The sequence below is a fragment of the Oryctolagus cuniculus genome, chromosome 4 (genome assembly GCF_964237555.1).
Source record: "Oryctolagus cuniculus chromosome 4, mOryCun1.1, whole genome shotgun sequence".
In the NCBI taxonomy this organism is placed as follows: domain Eukaryota; kingdom Metazoa; phylum Chordata; class Mammalia; order Lagomorpha; family Leporidae; genus Oryctolagus; species Oryctolagus cuniculus.
The window spans coordinates 143,687,930-143,707,981 of NC_091435.1; the positions used below are offsets into that span (position 1 = coordinate 143,687,930).

The 20,052-nt window shown below is 45.0% G+C and overlaps 1 pseudogene; it reads right to left on the bottom strand.

The window, feature by feature from the left end:
* Positions 1–10,190: 10,190 nt before the first annotated feature.
* Positions 10,191–13,314, bottom strand: LOC127482793 (lupus La protein homolog pseudogene; annotated as a pseudogene).
* Positions 13,315–20,052: the final 6,738 nt, after the last annotated feature.

The following is a 20,052-nucleotide window of genomic DNA, read 5'->3' on the forward strand; positions in this document are numbered from 1 at the left end:
TTTTCATTTGTCAGGGAAGCGGCCCCAAGAGGCACTTGTCCTCTGGTTGGTGCTGCGCCGCCTGGGTGGGCAGAAGGGCGCCTCCCTCCAGGCCGGCCCAGCTCCACCCATCGCCTCCCTGAGCGCGCACCACCATCCTGGGGAAAGGGTGCCGGTTCCACCACTGCCGGGGTCATCACGCGAGACCCATGCCCAGACACGTGCAGGGGCAGGCAAGGATGTCTCCATGTTGGAAAACAGGAAGCAACTCCTAGAGTTACACTGCTCTTGGTCCACAGGCATTGGAACTGGAGTGAGAAGGAGCCAGGGATCCCATGGACCTCCATCTCACACCCTGACACGTGCCATGGGGCCACGTGCCACAGGGCCACATGAGGATCATGTGGCAGACACAGGAGGTTCCAGGAAGGCCAGAGGAGGGAACTTCCTTTTTCTCCAAGGCTTTGTAAAAGCTCCTCTGTCTTGTGTTAAATTCATGCCTATGTGTTTCCAGTTTTAGATTTTGTTCCACTAATCTGTTCACCCTGATGCCAAAGCACCATGTTAATGACCAAGCTTGAACATTTGGGTGAGATGCGGGCTTTTGGCCTGGTGAGTAAGAGGCTGGTTGCTGGACACCCGCCTTCCCCCTGGGAGTGCCTGCCTTTGAATCCCAGCTCCTGCTCCTCACTCCCAGCTAATCACAGCACAGACCCTGATGGCTCCCACCATGCGGGAGACCTTGATGGAGCTTCCACCTTGCACCTCCCAGCATCGGCACAGCCCAGCCCCAGCCCCAGCCCCAGCGATAGAGGGCATCAGGAGAGTGTACAAGTAGATGGGAGTCTCTCTCTCTCTCTCTCTCTCTCTCTCTCTCTCTCCCTTTTATAAATACATAAACAAATGAAGTCTCCCTGAAGATCTGGCAGAGCTAGCCCACCACGTCATCGTGCCTTGCTCCTGACACTGCCACCGACACCCTGTGTGCTGGAGGATTCGAGCCATCTCCCAAGCCCTGGGAGGTCCCAGTGTCTTCATCTGGGACGCGTGGTGACTCCATGGCAGCACTTCAGAGCCCTCCCAGAGTCCCCGCACTATCAGCACCCACACGTTGCAGGAAGCTGTCACCGCAGTCGGCAGATCATGGTAAAGCGAGGCATGGCTGTGGAGATCAGGTGCTGTGTTTTTGTCTTGCCAGCTCCATTTCGGGAGAGAATTGATGGATCTGCTGCTTCCTGAGGGTCGTGTGTGTCTGGCTTCTGAATCCAGAGCCACTTCAATTAGACCTTCTCAAATCTGTATGTGCAGGTGCTGAAACACACACCTACCCCCCACCCCTGCCCTACATGCTCACTACGATCTCTCAGCACTGCGCGTTCTCCAGGAAATGAGCCGTGCGCCCGTACATTTCAATGTTATCTGGGCTGCACCCAGCCAGTGCTGCTACACCTTTATTCTCAGCAAACACAGAAGGCAAATAGGCAAGGCCTCCCCCTGACTTGGATGGAGGCAGCACTCCCCTTGACTGCCCACCGTACGTTAGATTCTGTGATTATTTTCGTGGAGAATGGAGCACGGGCTAGAAATCCCGACACAAGGCCGGAAGCAACCGTTGGAAGACCCCAGGTGCCATAGTGTTGATGCCTGTGCATCCCCTGAGTAGAGCTAAAGGCTGAGTCTATCTGAAAGGTGGGAGGCACTGAAGAAGTGGCGCTGCTCCCTGCTGGTGGACAGGAATTGACTGTTAGATGGGACAGTGTTGTTGAAAGGATTCAGGAATGATTCTGCCACTGTTTCTCCAGACAGAGCACATCTTACTCTTGTTTCAACTGAGAGGCACTTTTTTTGTTTTTTAATTTCTTAAAGAACTCCATCAGTTTGGCTTTTAACTCTTCAGTTTTTTTTTTTTTTTTGACAAATTTAGACAGTGTGAGAGAGAGAGACAGAGAGAAAGGTCTTTCTTCCGTTGGTTCACCCCCCAAATGGCTGCCACGGCCAGCACTGCGCTGAAACGAAGCCAGGAGCCAGGTGCTTCCTCCTGGTCTCCCATGCGGGTGCAGGTGCCCAAGCACTTGGGCCATCCTCCACTGCCTTCCTGGGCCACAGTAGAGAGCTGGACTGGAAGAGGAGCAACCGGGACTAGAACTCGGCGCCCATGTGGGATGCTGGTGCCGTGGCACCGCAGGTGGAGGATTAACCAAGTAAGCCAAGGGGCTGGCCCCTAACTCTTCAGTTAATGATGTTTATCTAACACCCCCTTGTACTTCGGTTAGAATGCCAACAATATAATAGATTGAGAATACAAAAATAAAAGAATAGGTTGTTTTGAGTCTGTTCTCACAACAGTTTCATCACCCACTTCTTGCAAATTTTTTTAATGCAAAATTTCAAACGAGAGAAGAAAAGTATTTAGGTGATAATGAATTTTTCCTTTCTTGGTTGAAATGGTGACAGTGTCTTTAATCTTAAGTTCATATTCAAGGATAAGCTAAAATTATTCATCTAGGGAGAACACCGAATGAGGGGAGAGAAATTGCATGTCTGTACACTTCTTGTTGTACAACAAAGACTGACGTGTTCACCTGGAAGATGTGAGTTTTCACTTCCGGGTGAGTTTCCTGCCCACTCTGAAATGTGTGGGCCACTACTTTAGTTGTCTCTGGCAGGGAATGAAGAGGATCCCCAGAGGAAAAGCCAACTTCCTTGTTCGTGGCAACAGGCCTTATTGAGATATATCAAATAGAGCCCTTTGGGCCAGTCCTGCTCTCACTCTGCTTGACAGCAGTAGGGCTGAACTTTGTTTAATCAGCTACAAAATGGAGCAAACATTTTTTTTGCTGTCTTCCTAGGAGAAATCTCTACATTCAGGTTTGCACATGGCTCAGAAAGTGTCACTTCAGATGGTAAGTTTCCAGGAGCTTATGACTTTTTAGGAATACGAGTATGATATGAGTATGATTATTTATGATAATTAGGCAAGATGGTGACCCAAATGCCAATTATAAAATATTATAGCTAGAAATTATGGAGGAAGATGATTAGTATACAAACAGAAAAAATCATTGACACATCTATTAGTTTTTTTTCTTTCAAAGTATTACTACATTATACACTCTTAATTTCTGACTCTGCCTTCTGGTGTTCATAATAGAAAATTTCAATGATTACTTAGTCATAGTCATAGTCATTTAGTCTTACTTCTAAATCCTACCTAAAACATTTGGCATACTTCTTCACCAGTTTCCTGCATATATTTTTACACGGTCAGGGAACTGTAGAGTCAGTTTTCTGTTCTACTCTTCTCACCCAATCGTATTCGTGTTATAAAAGCTCATGTAGCCATCATTTCACAGGACTGTGCTGTATTCTAGTACACAGAAGTGCTCTTATTCATCTACATGGTGTCTGTTTTTATCTAGTTACATGGTACCATCTCCTAGGTTTTTAATTTCTTGTAATAAAGGCATTGTTCTGACATTTTACACATATTTTGTTGTCAGTATTTCTAATTACTCTTTTAGGACAGGTTACTAGGAGTGGAATTAAACTGTCTAAGGTTGGGGAGTTTCGGGGCTGGCACTGTGGTGCAGTGGGTTAAAGCCCTGGCCTGAAGCGCCGGCAACCCATATGGGTGCCGGTTCTAGTCCCGGATGCTCCTCTTCCAATCCAGCTCTTTGCTATGGCCTGGGATAGCAGTGGAGGATGGCCCAAGTCCTTGGGCCCCTGCACCTGTGTGGGAGACCAGAAGAAGCTCCTGGCTCTTGGCTTCAGATTGGCGCAGCTCTGGCTGTTCCATCCAACTGGGGAGTGAACCAGCAGATGGAAGGCCTCTCTCTCTGTCTCTACCTCTCTCTGTAACTCTTTCAAATAAATAAAATAAATCTTTAAAAAAAATTGTAAAGTTTCAAAAAAATCTTTTTTTTTTTTTACATAGAACCACATTTCTTTCTATGAGCTTTATTCCTAACAGCTGTATTATAAAGATCTTATTTCACTTTAACTGAAAAGTGATCCCTGTTAAGTATAAGAGTGGGAATAAGAGAGGGAGGAGATGTACAATTTGGGACATGCTCAATCGGACTTGCCCCAAATGGTGGAGTTAGAAATGTGCCAGGGGATTCCAATACAATCCCATCAAGATTGCATGTACCAATGCCATCTCACTAGTCAAAGTGATCAATTTCAGTTCACAATTGATCACACTGATAGGTCTATGAGTCAAAGGGATCACACAAACAAGACTAGTGTCTGCAAATACCAACTGATAGAATCAAAAAGGGAGAGAATGATCCAACATGGGAAGCAGGATACACAGCAGACTCATAGAATGGCAGATGTCCTAAACAGCACTCTGGCCTCAGAATCAGCCCTTAAGGCACTCGGATCTGGCTGAAGAGCCCATGAGAGTATTTTAAGCATGGAAAGCCAAGACACTCTGGCAAAAAAACAAACAAACAAACAAAACAAAAAACAAAAAACAAAAAAACAAAACCTAAATGAAAGATCTCTGTGAGTGAGACCCCAGTAGAAAGAATGGGTCATCAAAGAAGGAGGTACCTTTCTCTGAAGGGAGGAGAGAACTTCCACTTTGACTATGACCTTGTTTAAATAAGATCGAAGTCAGCGAACTCAAGAGGCTTCCATAGCCTTGGCAACTCATGACTAGAGCCTAGGGAGATTTCTGACGCCATAAACAAGAGTGTCAAATTGTTAAGTCAACAACAGGAGTCACTGTGTACTTACTCCTCATGTAGGATCTCTGTCCTTAATGTGTTGTCCAATGTGAATTAATGCTATAACTATTACTCAAACAGTATTTTACACTTTATGTTCTGTGTGGGTGCAAACTGATGAAATCTTTACTTAATATATACTGAATCGATCTTCTGTATATAAAGATAATTGAAAATGAATCTTGATGTGAATGGAATGGGGGAGGGAGCGGGAGATGGAAGGGGTGTGGGTGGGAGGGAAGTTATGGGGGGGAAAGCCATTGTAATCCATAAACTGTACTTTGGAAAATTATATTTACTAAATAAAAGTTTAAAAAAAATCTTATTTCACTACATCCTTATCTACACTGGGGATTTGTCAAGTTCTACTTGGTCATTGCTTTAACCTGCCTGCCTTTTGTCGCTCCCCCTCTTCGTGGAGGAACGACACAGGACCCTGCATTGTTCTTTTGTCTGCTCGGCCCTTCCCGGGTTTGCTGCTGGTTCTTCCCGGGTTGGCTACCGTCCTTCCACCTCCGTGGAAGGGCGGTTCCCCCTGCCACTTTCCCCACTTCTGCGGGGGAGTGGCACACCGCCGGCCGGCTCTCTCGGGGGCTGCTCAGGTGTTCCTTCAGATAGATGTTCCTCGTGCATGTTGTCTCTCTCCTCCTTTGTAGTCCTCTTCCACCAATCCCAACTCTGCTACCCACACGCCGAGTACGCTGCTCTCCTCCAATCAGGAGCAGGTCCTACAGTTTATTGGTTGAACTGGAGGCAGCTGTGTAGAAGCTGTTTCCTCCTCTCCCAGCGCCATATTGTGGGAGAGCAGATGCATAGAATAAGTCTTAATTCCAGTAACTTAGTCTAGTCCGAGTTGCTCCCAGTTGCTCCCCACAGCCTTTGATTCCTAATGAGTTTGAAACTGAAACCCAAATCTTTGTGAATTTTTAAAAAGTATTTTTCTTTTTGTGAATTGTCAGTTTGTGTTCTTTCCCCTTTATTTGCTAGTCTTAACACTTTTCCCATCAATCTATGTGGACTATTTATTTGTCAAGGATCCAAACACTTTTACATGCATTACTAAAAATCTTTTCTCATTTATTATTTGCTTTTTAATTTTGTTCATGGCTTATATGAGCTATTTCATTGTTAAGGCTCTTAAGACATAACTATAATAACTAAAAGCATACCTTCCCGTTATTCATTTGTCCTGTAATTTCATTTATGGTTTTAGAAAGTAAAATGTGGCCGGCGCTGTGGCTCAATAGGCTAATCCTCCGCCTTGCAGTGCCGGCACACCGGGTTCTAGTCCCGGTCAGGGCGCCGGATTCTGTCCCGGTTGCCCCTCTTGCAGGCCAGCTCTCTGCTGTGGCCAGGGAGTGCAGTGGAGGATGGCCCAAGTGCTTGGGCCCGGCACCCCATGGGAGACCAGGAGAAGCACCTGGCTCCTGGTTTCGGGGCAGCACGATGCGTCGGCCGCAGCACGCCGGCTGCGGTGGCCATTGGAGGGTGAACCAACGGCAAAGGAAGACCTTTCTCTCTGTCTCTCTCTCTCTCTCACTGTCCACTCTGCCTGTCAAAAATTAAAAAAAAAAAAAAAGAAAGTAAAATGTGCTTGCCAGGGTGTGGCGCTTAAAACGTGCTCTGTAAATATTTCCCGAGTAGTGTCGCCAAGTGTACTTTCCTTTAGGCTTTCCGCCATTGTTTTTCTGCTTAGAGAATTATTTCCCACTTATGGATAAAATTATTTTAGAATAATTTTTTTAATTAGAAGGATTTTAAACATTTAATTAATATGGATTTATTTTGGTAAATGTGTTTTTGATGCTGTAATTCTGTTTTTCCTTCCAAAAAAGCCAATCAATAATTTCTGCAATGCTTACTGAATCATCTTCCACTTCCCCATTGCTTTGTAAAAGCTCCTCTGTCTTATTTATTTATTTTTTTGCAGCACCCTCTTATTGGTTGTAGGCAGGCTTTTTTTTTGACAGGTAGAGTTAGACGGTGAGAGAGAGAGACAGAGAGAAAGGTCTTCCTTCTGTTGGTTCACCCCCTAAATGGCTGCTACAGCCAACACGCTGCACCGATCCAAAGCCAGGAGCCAGGTGCTTTCTCCTGGTCTCGCATGCGGGTGCAGGGCCCAAGCACTTGGGCCATCCTTCTACTGCCTTCCTGGGCCACAGCAGAGAGCTGGATTGGAAGAGGAGCAGCCGGGACAGAACTGGCGCCCCAACTGGGACTAGAACCTGGGGTGCCAGCGCCGCAGGTGGAGGATTAGCCTAGTGAGCCGCGGCGCCGGCCTCCTCTGTCTTATTCTTATATTAAATTCACACACTTATCTTTCTAACTTCAGATTTTGTCCCATTAATTGGTTTTTCCATCCTTGTGTCAAAGCACAATTTTAATTAGCAAGCTTTGAAGTTTGGTTGACTATCTGGCAGAGTTAGGTCACCATTTCCATTCTCCTTCTTAAAAAAATAACTTTCCATGTGTCTCATCTGCCTCTTTCTTTTTTAATTTTTGAGATAACATACTTTTAATCTACATTGTAGTCAAAGGTTTAATGCTACGTTAAATAAAGAGTTCAACAAATTAAAAGTAAAAAGACCATAGTTCAGCAGGAATCTATCATCCGCCTCTTTTCGTAGACACACACTTCGTCAAGCTCCTGGAGGAAAACTCTTCCCTGGCTTCAGTCCATGAATTGTGTGGCTTTTCTGAAGGGGTTGCATTTACATATTTTTAATCAATGGGTTCAAAACTCATTGACACTCTGTCTCAGAACGTCTTTAATTCTGCTTCTACATTTTAAGGTGGAGCAGGGGAAGGCTTCGAGGGTCTACTTCTCCTCACCGCTCTCGCAATGGAGAAGAGCTCGGGCTCTGGAGAGTCGGCTGGGTTTGAGTCTTCACCCTGCCACTTACTACCACCGTGCTCAGTCTCTCTGTGCCTCAGTTTCCTCATCTGTGAAATGGAGATCACAGTACTTACATCATGAGGCTGTTGTGAAACTTGAAGTATGTATAGGTAATTCATTTCACTTTGTAAAGTTATTTAAATTATTGAAACTAATGCATGTTAATTTAGTTAAACAATGCCTGGTACAGAGGAGGGTCTTAGTTCTAATATTATTATTATGTATTAATTAGAGATGAATGCACAGTTTTATAATATTCCCATCTAGGAACTGTAGTATTTATTTCCATGTTAGTCTTCTATGAAATTTCTTAGGGTAGCTTTCATATTCATTTTGATTCTTGCCAAACAGTCAAGCATGTTATTCTTAAATAGTTAACATTTTTCATTGTGCTGTGTTGCCTGCCTTTTTCCCAGACAGAACAAATTTCTTTAAATTCTCTTGCCATGTATACTCTCATGTTACTGTGTCTTGTCCAAGGTGATGGTCTCTCTTTCTGGGAAGTCTTTCTGGGAAATGTGAGTTAGGTAACTCACATGGGTTGGTTTTAGTTCCATTCAGCTGCCACTTCTTTCTGGGAGCCTTGTCTTTCTTCAGAGTCTGCACCGTGCACCATCCGTGGCCTTTAATGTGCTTGTTGCTATGGTTCTCCCCCAGGGATGATTTTGCACCCAGAGGCCATTTGGCAATGTCAGCAGACATTTTTGGCTGTCACAGCTGGGTGTGGAGGCAGTGCTATTTCCATTTCATGGGTACAGGCCAAGGTGTCTACTAACTATCCCGCCGTGCACAGTTCCCCACAAAAAGAATCGCACGGCCCCAAAGGTCAACAGCGTTGAGGTTGAGAAGCTCTGTGCCGTTTACTGCACGTCTCTCTTTCTAGATTTATGAGCCCCTGGACATTCAATTGCCCGTATATGGACAGCCTGGGGCATAGTAGGCACTTCACAAATGTTTGTTGAATGAATTAGGTATTTCTTCTAATGCCACTCCTTCTGTGTTACTGTTTGTTTCCTATTCTGGGTGTGGGTATGAGAGGACCAAAGACCTTTGCTTTTCCTTCTTTGTGACCCTCAAGATGGAACCTTGTCTAAACCCAGCCAGTGTGGAAGAGGTTGGCTACTGGTTTTGGGTCTGGTGAAGGGACTTTGCACCAATCCTAAGCCTAGGATTTCTCTGAAAGGCTTGGCTGTGCCTGGCTTCTCTATAAGACCAAGAATTCTTAGGATCGTGTAACTTCTGAATGGAAATTTTAAAAATCAGTGCTTTCATTTCAATGGCAATGGAAACAAGCATGCTCATCTCCTCTGCTGGCCACTTAGGGTTTCTGTTCCTGCTGGTGCACCGGGGAACAGCCAGAGGACGCCCTCAACTGCTAGTGAATGAAGGGTGCACGGTAGCCCAAACAGGAAGCAGAGTAGGAGGGATTTCTCCCACCCAGCGGTACTGGCTCACCAGGTTTCAGTGCTGTGCCCTGCCCATCCCCACATTAGCGTCATCTGCAAGCATTTCCCTGTCCTGTCCTTGTACCTACTTGATTGCAGCAATTATTCCTAGCAATAGATCGGTGGTAAAGAACTTTGTCCACTTCCAGACATTATTGGGTTAAAACAGCCACTAGCTCTGGATTTCAGGAGCTCACCACAACCTTTCCTCAAGGGAGCAAGGCTGGTGCAGAGAACTACCAAGTCACGAAGTCACAGGTGCCACAGGGCCACAGTGAGAGCTGACTGCTTGAGGGAGCTTGGGCAAAGCGTGAGATGTGAGGTCCTAAAGTGACTGACACCACGCTGCGAGACAAACGTGGATAGAGAACCCGTGCCAGTAATACTGCAGTCAGAACACAGAAGTAGGGGAGGCACAGAACCAGGCTTGAGGCTACACCTTTGTCCTGTTATCCCCCAGAGGGAAATTAACACTATCCCTCACACTAAATTTTCAATTTGGATTTACTCATTTTTTGTGTAATTTATATTAGATTTGCAAACATGTTTTTTTGTACGTGTGTAGTAGATATGCATAAAGAATTTAAATCTATTGAATATAGTAGAGTAGCCTTAAAATAAACATAATTTAAATCAACATTGAGGATGTACCAGAATGTTTCTCTATTAAGAATGTTTTCTTTGAAACATATTTCTCAGCCGGTGCTGCAGCTCACTAGGCTAATCCTCCGCCTTGCGGCGCCGGCACACCAGGTTCTAGTCCCGGTCGGGACACCAGATTCTGTCCCGGTTGCCCCTCTTCCAGGCCAGCTCTCTGCTGTGGCCCAGGAGTGCAGTGGAGGATGGCCCAAGTGCTTGGGTCCCTGCACCCCATGGGAGACCAGGATAAGTACCTGGCTCCTGGCTTCGGATTAGAACAGTGCACTGGCCGCAGCGGCCATTGGAGGGTGAACCAACGACAAAGGAAGACCTTTCTCTCTGTCTCTCTCTCTCTCACTGTCCACTCTGCCTGTCAAAAAAATAAAAAATAAAACAAACAAACAAACAAACCCCCCCCCCAAAAAAAAAAAAACAGAGAGTAGCTTGGTCTCCATCTGGACACTCTGATGTGGGATGCAGGTGCTCTGAGTGGTGGCTTCATTGCTGTGCCGAACATTGACTCCCCCTTTTCTCGCTCTGTTCACAGGTCCAGCTACGCCCATTTTCATCACTACCAGCTTTTGTTCCACTGCCTTGAAATGGTGCTTTCCCACAGGCAGGCCCAGCCTGGGAAGCTTTGTTTTTCTTTCCTTTTCCTTTAAATCTGCGACCTTCTGAATGCCACTTGTTTGGGGACTCCTGATGATCTTGTTGCTCCTAGTACTTTGCAAGTCACTCCTTTGTTCCTGAGTTGCAGGTTCCCATTGTTGGCATCTTTGGCTTTATGCAGTGCCTTCCTGGCTTTTTCTCTAAATAAAATTATCCTCTCTTTTGCTCCTTGATAAAGTGTGTCCATTTAGCTAACCATGATTTAAGAAAATACGGACAAGTTTTCTCTGCAGGTCAGACCGTCTGTCTCCTGAAATTTAACAAGCATCCGATTTTTCCTGATAGAGAGTTCATCTCAGCATCCTCTGCTAACTTTACTTTTTCTTCTTGCTCCTGTTTAATTCTCCATTTAGTCACCACTTTATTTTGATTTCTTTCTATTTTTTTTCTTTTTTTGCAAAGTAACATTCTTTGAAAAGCGTTAGCCGGTCCATGTTCTGTATTTCTGGGCTTAGGGCCTTTACACATTTTCAACAGATTCATTGCTGCCGAATAGCAAGTATCAGTCCCATAAGTGCTTTATGCGAGGCTCTTCGCATCGGAATATCTAGCATCGTGACTTCTAACAATTCTCCTATGTTATCAAGGGTTGCATCGGTAGGAAAGTCTTTGATATACACAGATCTGGGTATTTTTAATACTATTTTTTTTTTTTACTCATCAGTCACTTCAGGGAAGAGTTGTTTTGGGGATCTTCTAATTTTAGTTGCTGTTCACTGATTTCCATGAATTCTGGGTTGGATTTGCTTCAACTACTACTTTCATATCTGTTCCTAGGTTGATCTGTTGAATTTTGTCATTTTTGCCAAAGGTACCCAACTTTTATCCAGTTTGGTCTGCTCTTTTAAAAATGTGTCCCTCGGCAAATCAAAGTGTGTAGACTACTGTTCAATCTGAGGATGGATTTTGGCTTCTAGTGTTTTCAGCAGGTGTGGCTCTAAGGTCCTGGTCTCTCCGGCCTGTGCCACAGGCTGCCTAACAGCGAGGGCAGTGTGGCTTCCATGGGGGGGCACGTTGGCAGACGTGGTTTGTCCAGGACCCCACCCAGAGATGTCTGTGTCTGCAGCACCAGACTTAGGCAAGAGGTGAAGGCAGGAAGTTACCCCTGCCCCTTTGAGCCAGAAGAGATTTCTGCTTTGTGTCTTAATGCCCTCAGCTCCCTATTAAAGTTATGAGCCCGAACTTAGGCACAGACAAGACAGGGGTTGAGCCCCAGCTACATCTGGGGGTGGCTCGGTGCAAATTACTCAAACTCAACTTCCGTGTCGCAAAGACAGGATGATCCTCGCACCGAGCCCGCAAGACGGTTGTAGAGACTACACAGACTACTGCATGTTGCTACTCACTCAAGGCTGGTGTGCAACTCACCATGGTTATTTTCCTTTTGTGAGGCCCTCGCACGTCCCTGCAGTCAGCCACAGGCTGGTTCTCTCCGCCATGACTTCTAGCTCTGCGTGCACCCAGGACCCAGCCTCTTGGATGGGTTTTGGGTGTTTTGCACCTGAGCTAGGGGAGACTCTCAAGGGCAAGTAGTGTATCCAGAGCTAAGGAGGAGTCAGCAGGCCACAGGACCACGAAGCCATCCCAAGAAGCATCGTGACTGCTACATCTAACCCCTGGCCCATGCATTGCTATTTTGGAGGGTGCCAGGCCTGCAGAGTCCCAAGACTCTCGGGTGCTCTCCATGAACAAATGTTGGGCGAATGAAAAAACCAATCACTGTGCGAAGCCTTCGCGTGTCACCTTTACCTGACCGTGTGATAAGAAGACGAGTTCTTGTTTTCTATTTCTGAGCCTCCTTCTAATGCCCCCCTTCTACCACTGCCCCTGCAAGACCTCGATGCCCGTTCATGGAAGGAACAAGTAAGCAGCATTACACATGACAAGACAACCTGTTGTCTTATTATTAGCTGAGCGCAAGACACTTTTAACATTCTCTGCTCTTGAGATTGAATTTTTCTTTAAGTTAAAATGACCGATGTACTAAGCAAACGAACACATATTCTTTGTGCAGCCCGTGTGGCAGCCGGGCAGGGACATGGCAGCCTGTAGCACCTGTTCCCACTGGCACAGAGGACCCGAGCACAGAGTGCCCGCAGTCTGGCTCCTTGTGACTGATACTTTCTGGAAGGTCAGAAACCCGGAGCCCCAGGGCCAGGCCACCCCTGCCCACCCCAGAGAGACCCAGCCACACAGTGCTTCCTCTCTGGCCTCTGCCTCCACCCTGTTCCTGTTGCTCCTACACAATCAGAGGTCCCTGGAAGCCTGGGGCCACCAGGCAACTGAGAGTTGGAACTCTGTTCAGGGGACCAGCAGTCCCCGGCTCAGCGGGGCAGGATCCTGGGGTGAGAGGAAGAAGGTGGCTGAAGGCTGGGCCTCCTGAGTCTTGGCCCTCTGGGTGCTTGAAACTAAGTTATTGCTCACACGGAAGTCATTTTTTTTTTAATATGCCTCTTAGAACAGGGCACCATCCAATTGTGGGAACAGTATCTCCGACCATTCCAGAAGGTTCTATTCCGTAAGGTCCCTGCCCTCCTATTCCAACCCTGCCATGGTGGCTGTTGCTCCTGCCAAAAATAAATCACAGTTTCTCCCTCCCCAGAGATCCTTCTCACAGGGCCCAGCTGTCTCCTCACCGCCTCCTCCTCTCCTCACCTCCGCCTCTCCTCACCGCCTCCACCTCTCCTCGCCTCCACCTCCCCCTGCCAAGCCGGCCAGGTGCCCGGCTCTTACCTGGCAGCCCCAGCAGGGTGAAGTAGCCGCGGCACTCGGTGAAGCCAGAGCTCTCCCGGACGCAGGAGCGCCACAGCCCTTGGTAGTTGTACACGGCTGTCACTGGGTTGTTGTACAAGTCCTGCGTGCTCCATTGGTCCATGCAGGTGGCAGCAATAATGCCCGCAAACCCGATCAGTGAAACCACGAACCCCAGGCCTTGGCAGGCGGTCACGGCCATGGTGGGGTGCAGCGTCGACACACAGAGCTACCCGGCACACGGACAGCCCAGCTCTGAGGGGAATGAGTATAGGGATGGAGTTTTCTCAAAGAGGTCGGTGCTCACGTCACAAGTGGGCCGTGGGACGGAGGGGAGGACTCACCAGGGCCAGCTGGGCCTGCCCTGTCCTTTATCTCCCCTACTGAGATAATGTCCCCAACATGGTACCAAGAGCCATTTGTTTTCCATCATGTGTACACTCTATGCACTGTTTACCTTCCCGGGGAGTTTCTTTCCTGATTAAACCAGGCTCCCTCTGCAGAGGGGAAAGCAAGTGCAGAGGTGGCTGCCGGGGAGTGTTGCAGGTTGCTCAGGCACCCAGCGGCTGAGCCACAAGGAACCTGCAGAGACAGGGACTCCATCCGTGTGGCCATGCCATTCTGAGCGCAGGGACTGAGCTACAGCCCGGCTCCTTGGCCAAGAACTTAGGTCAGACTGGTTATGAGGCAAAATGCAGTAGATTCTCATTAATCGTAAGAAGAGTCTGCAAACTCTTAGGGGACTCTGAATTTGCCAACACTGATGTTACCCTTGGGTTAGGTCCCTGTGAGTCTCAGGTCGTGGTATTCTGATCCTCAATAGGAAACCTAATTTTGTATGCGTTTCTGTGTTAAGGCCCCAGTGAACGCATATTTTTGATGCATTAGCATTGAACTTACAATCGACAGCCGTGTGATTCATGCTAGAGCAAAGCTGACCCAACCCAGGTATTTGCTAAGGCGCATCACAGCCTGCTCCTGCACTGTGGACAGCAGGTCGACCCTGTGTCTGGGGCGCATTTTGAACAGGAAAATCAACAAAGCTGTGGAAAACGTGGCCGCCAGGATGCTTCGAAAGGGCACCTGTCTACTGTGTGGGAGCTGGGAGGAGAGGGCGGGGCCTTGCTGTGTTCACTCTCAGCTAGGGACTGGTGACTCAGGCAACTCAACGTTACACAAGGTGAAATAAGCCAGTCCCCAAAGGACAAATACTGTCCATTCTTCCTGCTCTGTGGTGACTAATAGAGCACCTAAAAGGCAATCCATAGAAGTGAAGCTGACATTTTGAGTGTGATGATTTTAAACAGCCCTTGTCTCGACTGCTAAGGAACAGGTTTTTTTCCCTTCATCCTATTTGTTGAACTCTTTACTTTAGTGTAGGATTAAACTTAACGTGTATAAAGTTAATTGAAGATAGGTCTTAGGAAAAAATAAGAATGAGAACAGGAGAGGGAGGAGCAAGAAGGGTGGGAGTGTGGGTGGAGGGAGGGTATTCAGTGGCTCAGATAGTGAAGGGATGGCCCAGAAAAACTCAGCTCACTTTCCCAGGGAGAAAACAAGAAGGCTTGTTAGGCTTAGCCTGAGCTGATTCATGCATGGAAAAAAAAAAAAAAGAAAAGAAAATTATCTTCTGAGACTGTGTTGCCACGAGCCGGTGTCTCCTGTGTGACTGGGGTTGATTTTACACACTCCACACACCATGGTCCTGAAGCTCCCTCCCTAAGGACGTAGTTGTAAGAGGCGATTCTCGGCAGATAGCACTTCTGCAATGGCTCGCAGAGGCGACTGTGAAACCCTCACTGCGGATTGCACGGGATTTCTACACTTACAGCCCTGTCAAACTTGAGCTGAAAACTCAGAATTTGGGGACAGAGGTTAAGATGCCATCTGGGATGCCTGCATCTCAAATCAGAGTGCCTGGATTTAGTTCACACTCTGCGTCTGATGCCAGCTTCCTGCTAATGCACACCCAGGGCAGCAGCAGGTGATGACTCAAGTATCTGGGTCCCTGCCACCACATGGGAGACCCAGATGGAGTTCTGGGCTCCAGGCTTTGGCCTGACCCAGCACTTGCTGTTGCTGTTGAAGGCATTTGGAGAATGAGCCAGTAGATGGAAGGTCTCTCCCCCCTCCCCTTTCTTTCAAATATGTAAAAAAAAAAATAAATATGGGACAGGCTTTTGGCACAGTGGTTTAAGTCACCTTAAATGATGCCCGCATCTCATATCAGAATATCGAGTCCCCAGCTCTGCCCTCTCCATTCCAGCTTCCTGCTAATATACACTCTGGGAAGCAGCAGGTGATGGCTCAAGTATTTGGGTCCCTGCCACCCACATGAGAGACTCAGATGGAATTCTGGGCTCTTGGCTTTGACCTGGTATTGCCCTGGTAGTTACAGGCATTTGGGGAGTGAACCAGTAGGTGGAAATTCTTTCTGCTTTTCAAATAAAATAAAAATAAGTAAATAAGCTATTTAAAACCTCAAAATTAATAATCTGTTACAAACAATGTTATACTTGTAAACAAGCTTCTAAAAAAAAGCCCACCCACTCCGATTTATAACACTTGTCAGTTTTCATGGTGTAAATTCTCCCACCATGGCTGATTTGAAGCTAGCAATGTGAATGTAGTCATTGAAGGCAAAGCTGGAAAGAGATTCATAGAATCAGTTCTGGCAAACTGACTTCCGCACATCACTGGTTATGAATAATAACATGAAATTTAATAAATGATGACAATGGGTCCCCCAAGAGGGTCAGATCCATTAATGACATAAAATAAGGAAATCATACCACATGAAAATAAAAGTCATCATACAAATAAAAGAACAGGAAGATTTCACAATCTCTCCCAGAATTTGTAGAAATTAAATATATAGATAACAAAGCAAAAATTCAATATTGGGTCAGGTAGGAGGCATAATTTTGACAACCTCTTCAGAAAGATCTCTTTTGGTCCTTGTGTTACCCCCCTAATTATAACATGAGCAGTCTTCCTAAATTTTATGAAAAAGTGTATTATAAAAAAAACTAGGCATGGACTTCAATTTTTTTGGCATCCAAATCAGTTTATCTTTTAACTTTATTTTCCAGGGACTTTATGAAGTACCTTCATACATTAAGGGGCAGAAAGATTTACAGATGTAATTAAAGTATTATGCAGCTGATGTTCAAGTAGGACAATAATCCTAGGTTATCCAGGGAGGCCCAGTGCAATCATAGGGACCCCAAAAAGCACTAGAAGAAGGCAGAATAGGAAGTAAGAGATACATCAGTGAGCTAAGTCTGAGATATTTGAAGAGTGAGAAGGACTGGAAGAACAATCATTAACTCAGAGATGAAAAGACTCACATGCCAAGGAGACAGCGGCCTTAGTCCTATAACTGTAAAGAACTGATTCTTCCAACCAAAAATGAATGTGAAAGAGGACCCCAAGTGCCACATGAGAACCACTGCTAAGTTTCTTCTGGCAGCAATAGAAAACAAACAATTGTCAGCTTAAACACTGGTGAAGGTAGTCTTCATTAGCTAAAAGCACTGAGCAATGATGTCACATGTGCACAGAGATAAGGAGAAATGGAAAATAGGAAGCAGCAGGGAGAGGAGTGGAGGAGAGAAGGAGAGGCTCAGCATCTCTCTAACGGGAGCACCAGAGAAGAGAAGAAATCACATGGGAGCTGATAAGCTATGGGATAAGGGTTTTCTAAAATCAGTGAGGAGCATAAATCTTAGATTAGGATTGCACAATGATGAGGCCAGCACTGTGGTGTAGTGGCTAAAGCCACTGCCTGTGACACTGGCATCCAATCTGGGCACCTGTTCATGTGCTGGCTTCTCTACTTCTGATCCAGCTCCCTACTAATGGCCTGGAAAAGCAGCAGAAGATGGCCCAAGGGGTTGGACCCCTGCCACTCCTGATCTGGATGAAGCTCCTGGATCCTGGTTCCTGCCTGGCCCAGCCCTGGCCATTGTGGCCACCTGGGGAGTGAACCAGCCAATGGAAGATCTCTCTCTGTTTCTCCTTCTGTTGCTGTATCTCCGACTTTCAAATAAATCAATAAATGTTTTTATAAAATTTAAAAGAAAATTGCACAAAGAGTTCCAAGAAAGGTAAATAAAATAAAATCACACCTGGATGCATTAAAGTATTATAATAATAATAACATATAATATAATAACAAAGACAAAGAGAAAAACCTTTTCAAAAAAACTAAAAGACAGGAATTATGGCTATTTATCAATTAAAACCAGAAATTGACAGAATTTTGTCTTTAAAGACTAAGAATAAAAATAACTATTAACCTCAAAACATTGAGAAGACAAGTCAAAAATTGAGAGAAAAATTTGCAAAAGATATCTCTGATAAAAAATTCTTATTTAAAATGTGCCAACAGCTTTAAAATACTTAACAATAAGGAAACGAATAACTCAATTAGACAATGGAAGTGTTAGCAAGGCCAATTTGACAATGAAAAGATATAAAAGGCATCCAAATTAGAAAAGAAGAGGTAACATTTTCTGTGTTTGCTTCTATATGTAGGATACCCTAAAGACTCCACAAAAAAAAAAAAAAAAGCCATTAGAACTAGTAAAGGAATTCACTAATGTAATAGAATACAAAATAAATACACACAAATCAGTTGTGTTGCTTTGTAGCAATTATTATTTGTTCAAAAGGGAAATCAAGAAAAACATTTAGTTTATAATAATATCAAAGAATGAAAAATACTTAGAAATTTAATCAAGAAAGGTGAATGTTTTATATACTGAAAACTATAAAACATTGATGAAAGAAATAGAAGACACAAATAAATGGAAAACTATTTTCTGTTCATGGATTGGAAACATTAAAATTGTTAAAATGTTCATGTAACACAAAGTGATATATAGATTCAGCCCACCCTTTATCAAAATTCCAGTGGTATTTTTCACAGAAATAGAAAAAACAAATCTGAAACTCATATGGAATCACAAAAGACCCTTTTTAAATTTTTTTTTTTTAATTTTTATTTTTTGACAGGCAGAGTGGACAGTGAGAGAGAGAGACAGAGAGAAAGGTCTTCCTTTGCCATTGGTTCACCCTCCAATGGCTGCCGCGGCTGGTGTGCTGTGGCAGGCGCACCGCGCTGATCCGAAGGCAGGAGCCAGGTACTTCTCCTGGTCTCTCATGGGGTGCAGGGCCCAAGCACTTGGGCCAACCTCCACTGCCTTCCCGGGCCAAAGCAGAGAGCTGGCCTGGAAGAAGGAAACCGGGACAGAATCTGGCGCCCCGACCGGGACTAGAACCCGGTGTGCCGACGCCGCAAGGCGGAGGATTAGCTTATTGAGCTGCCGGCCCACAAAAGACCCTTAACATGAAGTAATCTTGAGACAGAAGAACAAGGTTGGAATCATCCCATTTCCTGATTTCAAATGATTTTACAAAGCTATAATAATCAACATGGTAAGGTACTCAGCATGAAAACAGACACGTACACCAATGGAACAGGATAGAAAGGCCAGAAATAAACCGAACATACCCGTTGATGTACATTGTCAATGAAGTTTTGATAATGGCTCCATGAATACCCAAAGGGGAAAGGACAGTCTTCAATAAGCAGTATTGGATATTCCCATGCAAAGAATGGATTGGATCCTTGTCTTACACCATACCAAAAAATCAACTAAAGATTGAAGGCTTAAGTGAAACATCTGAAACCTTAGAACTCCTAGAAGAAAAAATAGGGGAAAAATCTTGACATTTGCTTTTGCAATTTTTTTTTTTTTTTGAATATGACACCAGAAGCTCAGGCAAAAAAAGCAAAAGCAGCTAAATGGGATGACATCAAACTAGAAACTGCTGCATGCAAAGGAAACATCAGCAAAATGGAAAGGAGAAAATACATTGGGATAAAATATCTGTAGATTATATATCTGATAAAGGGCTAATAGCCAAAATAATAAGAATTCATAAACTCAATATCCAAAAACAAACCCAAACCCAAAATGCCCTGATTTTAAAAAGAGTCAAAGGATCTGAATAGGCATTTTATTTTTCTGAAAGAGGCTTACAAATGGCCAACAGGTCTATAAAAAAATACTCTACATTATGAACCACTGGAAAAATGTAAATTAAAGCTTTAACGAAACATCACCTCGCATCTGTCAGGAAGGCTATTATCAAAAAGATAGATGATAACAAGCTTTGGTGGGATTGTGGAGAAAAGGGGACCCTTGAAAACTGTTGGTAGGAATACAAATTAATACAGCCATTATAGAAAAGAGTTTCCTAAAAAAAACCAAAAACACAGAAGTACCATATGATCCAGCAATTTCTCTTCTGGGAATATACTCAAAGGGAATGAAATCAAAACCTTGAGGAGACATCTGCAGGCTCCTGCTCACTGCTGCGCTGCTCACAGTCACCAAGATACGGAAGCAAGCTAAGTGTTGACTGATGGAAGACATTATGGGAATTTGCTAAGAGTAGACCTCAGAGACTGTCTCTATACACACACAAGGTGACTAGGATATATTAATTTGCTTGACTATAGTAATTGTCTCACTTTGTATATATATATCAAAACATCACATCATATACCTTAAATATTTATACTTTGTATGAAAAGTAACAAGTGGACAAACGATCTGTACAGAAGCCACTTCAAAGAAACTACCGAGATGGTACATAGGATCCTGAAAAGACGCTCAGCTTCCTGTGTCAGGTTTCAGTAGGGGCAAGGAGTTGGAACTGGAGGTGACCATGAAAATGCAAAATTCCTAGTATTTTGAGAGATTTTCCTAGGTGTGAAATGAGGACCAATCTCAGGGACAGGAGAACTGCTTGTTAATCCCAGTTATTTGACAAACTGCAGGAATTGGGGTCCTAACTTGGTGAAACGCAGCAATCAGGGCACACATCGAACTCCCAATAATCAGGTGCTTATGAGGCCTGGCTTGGG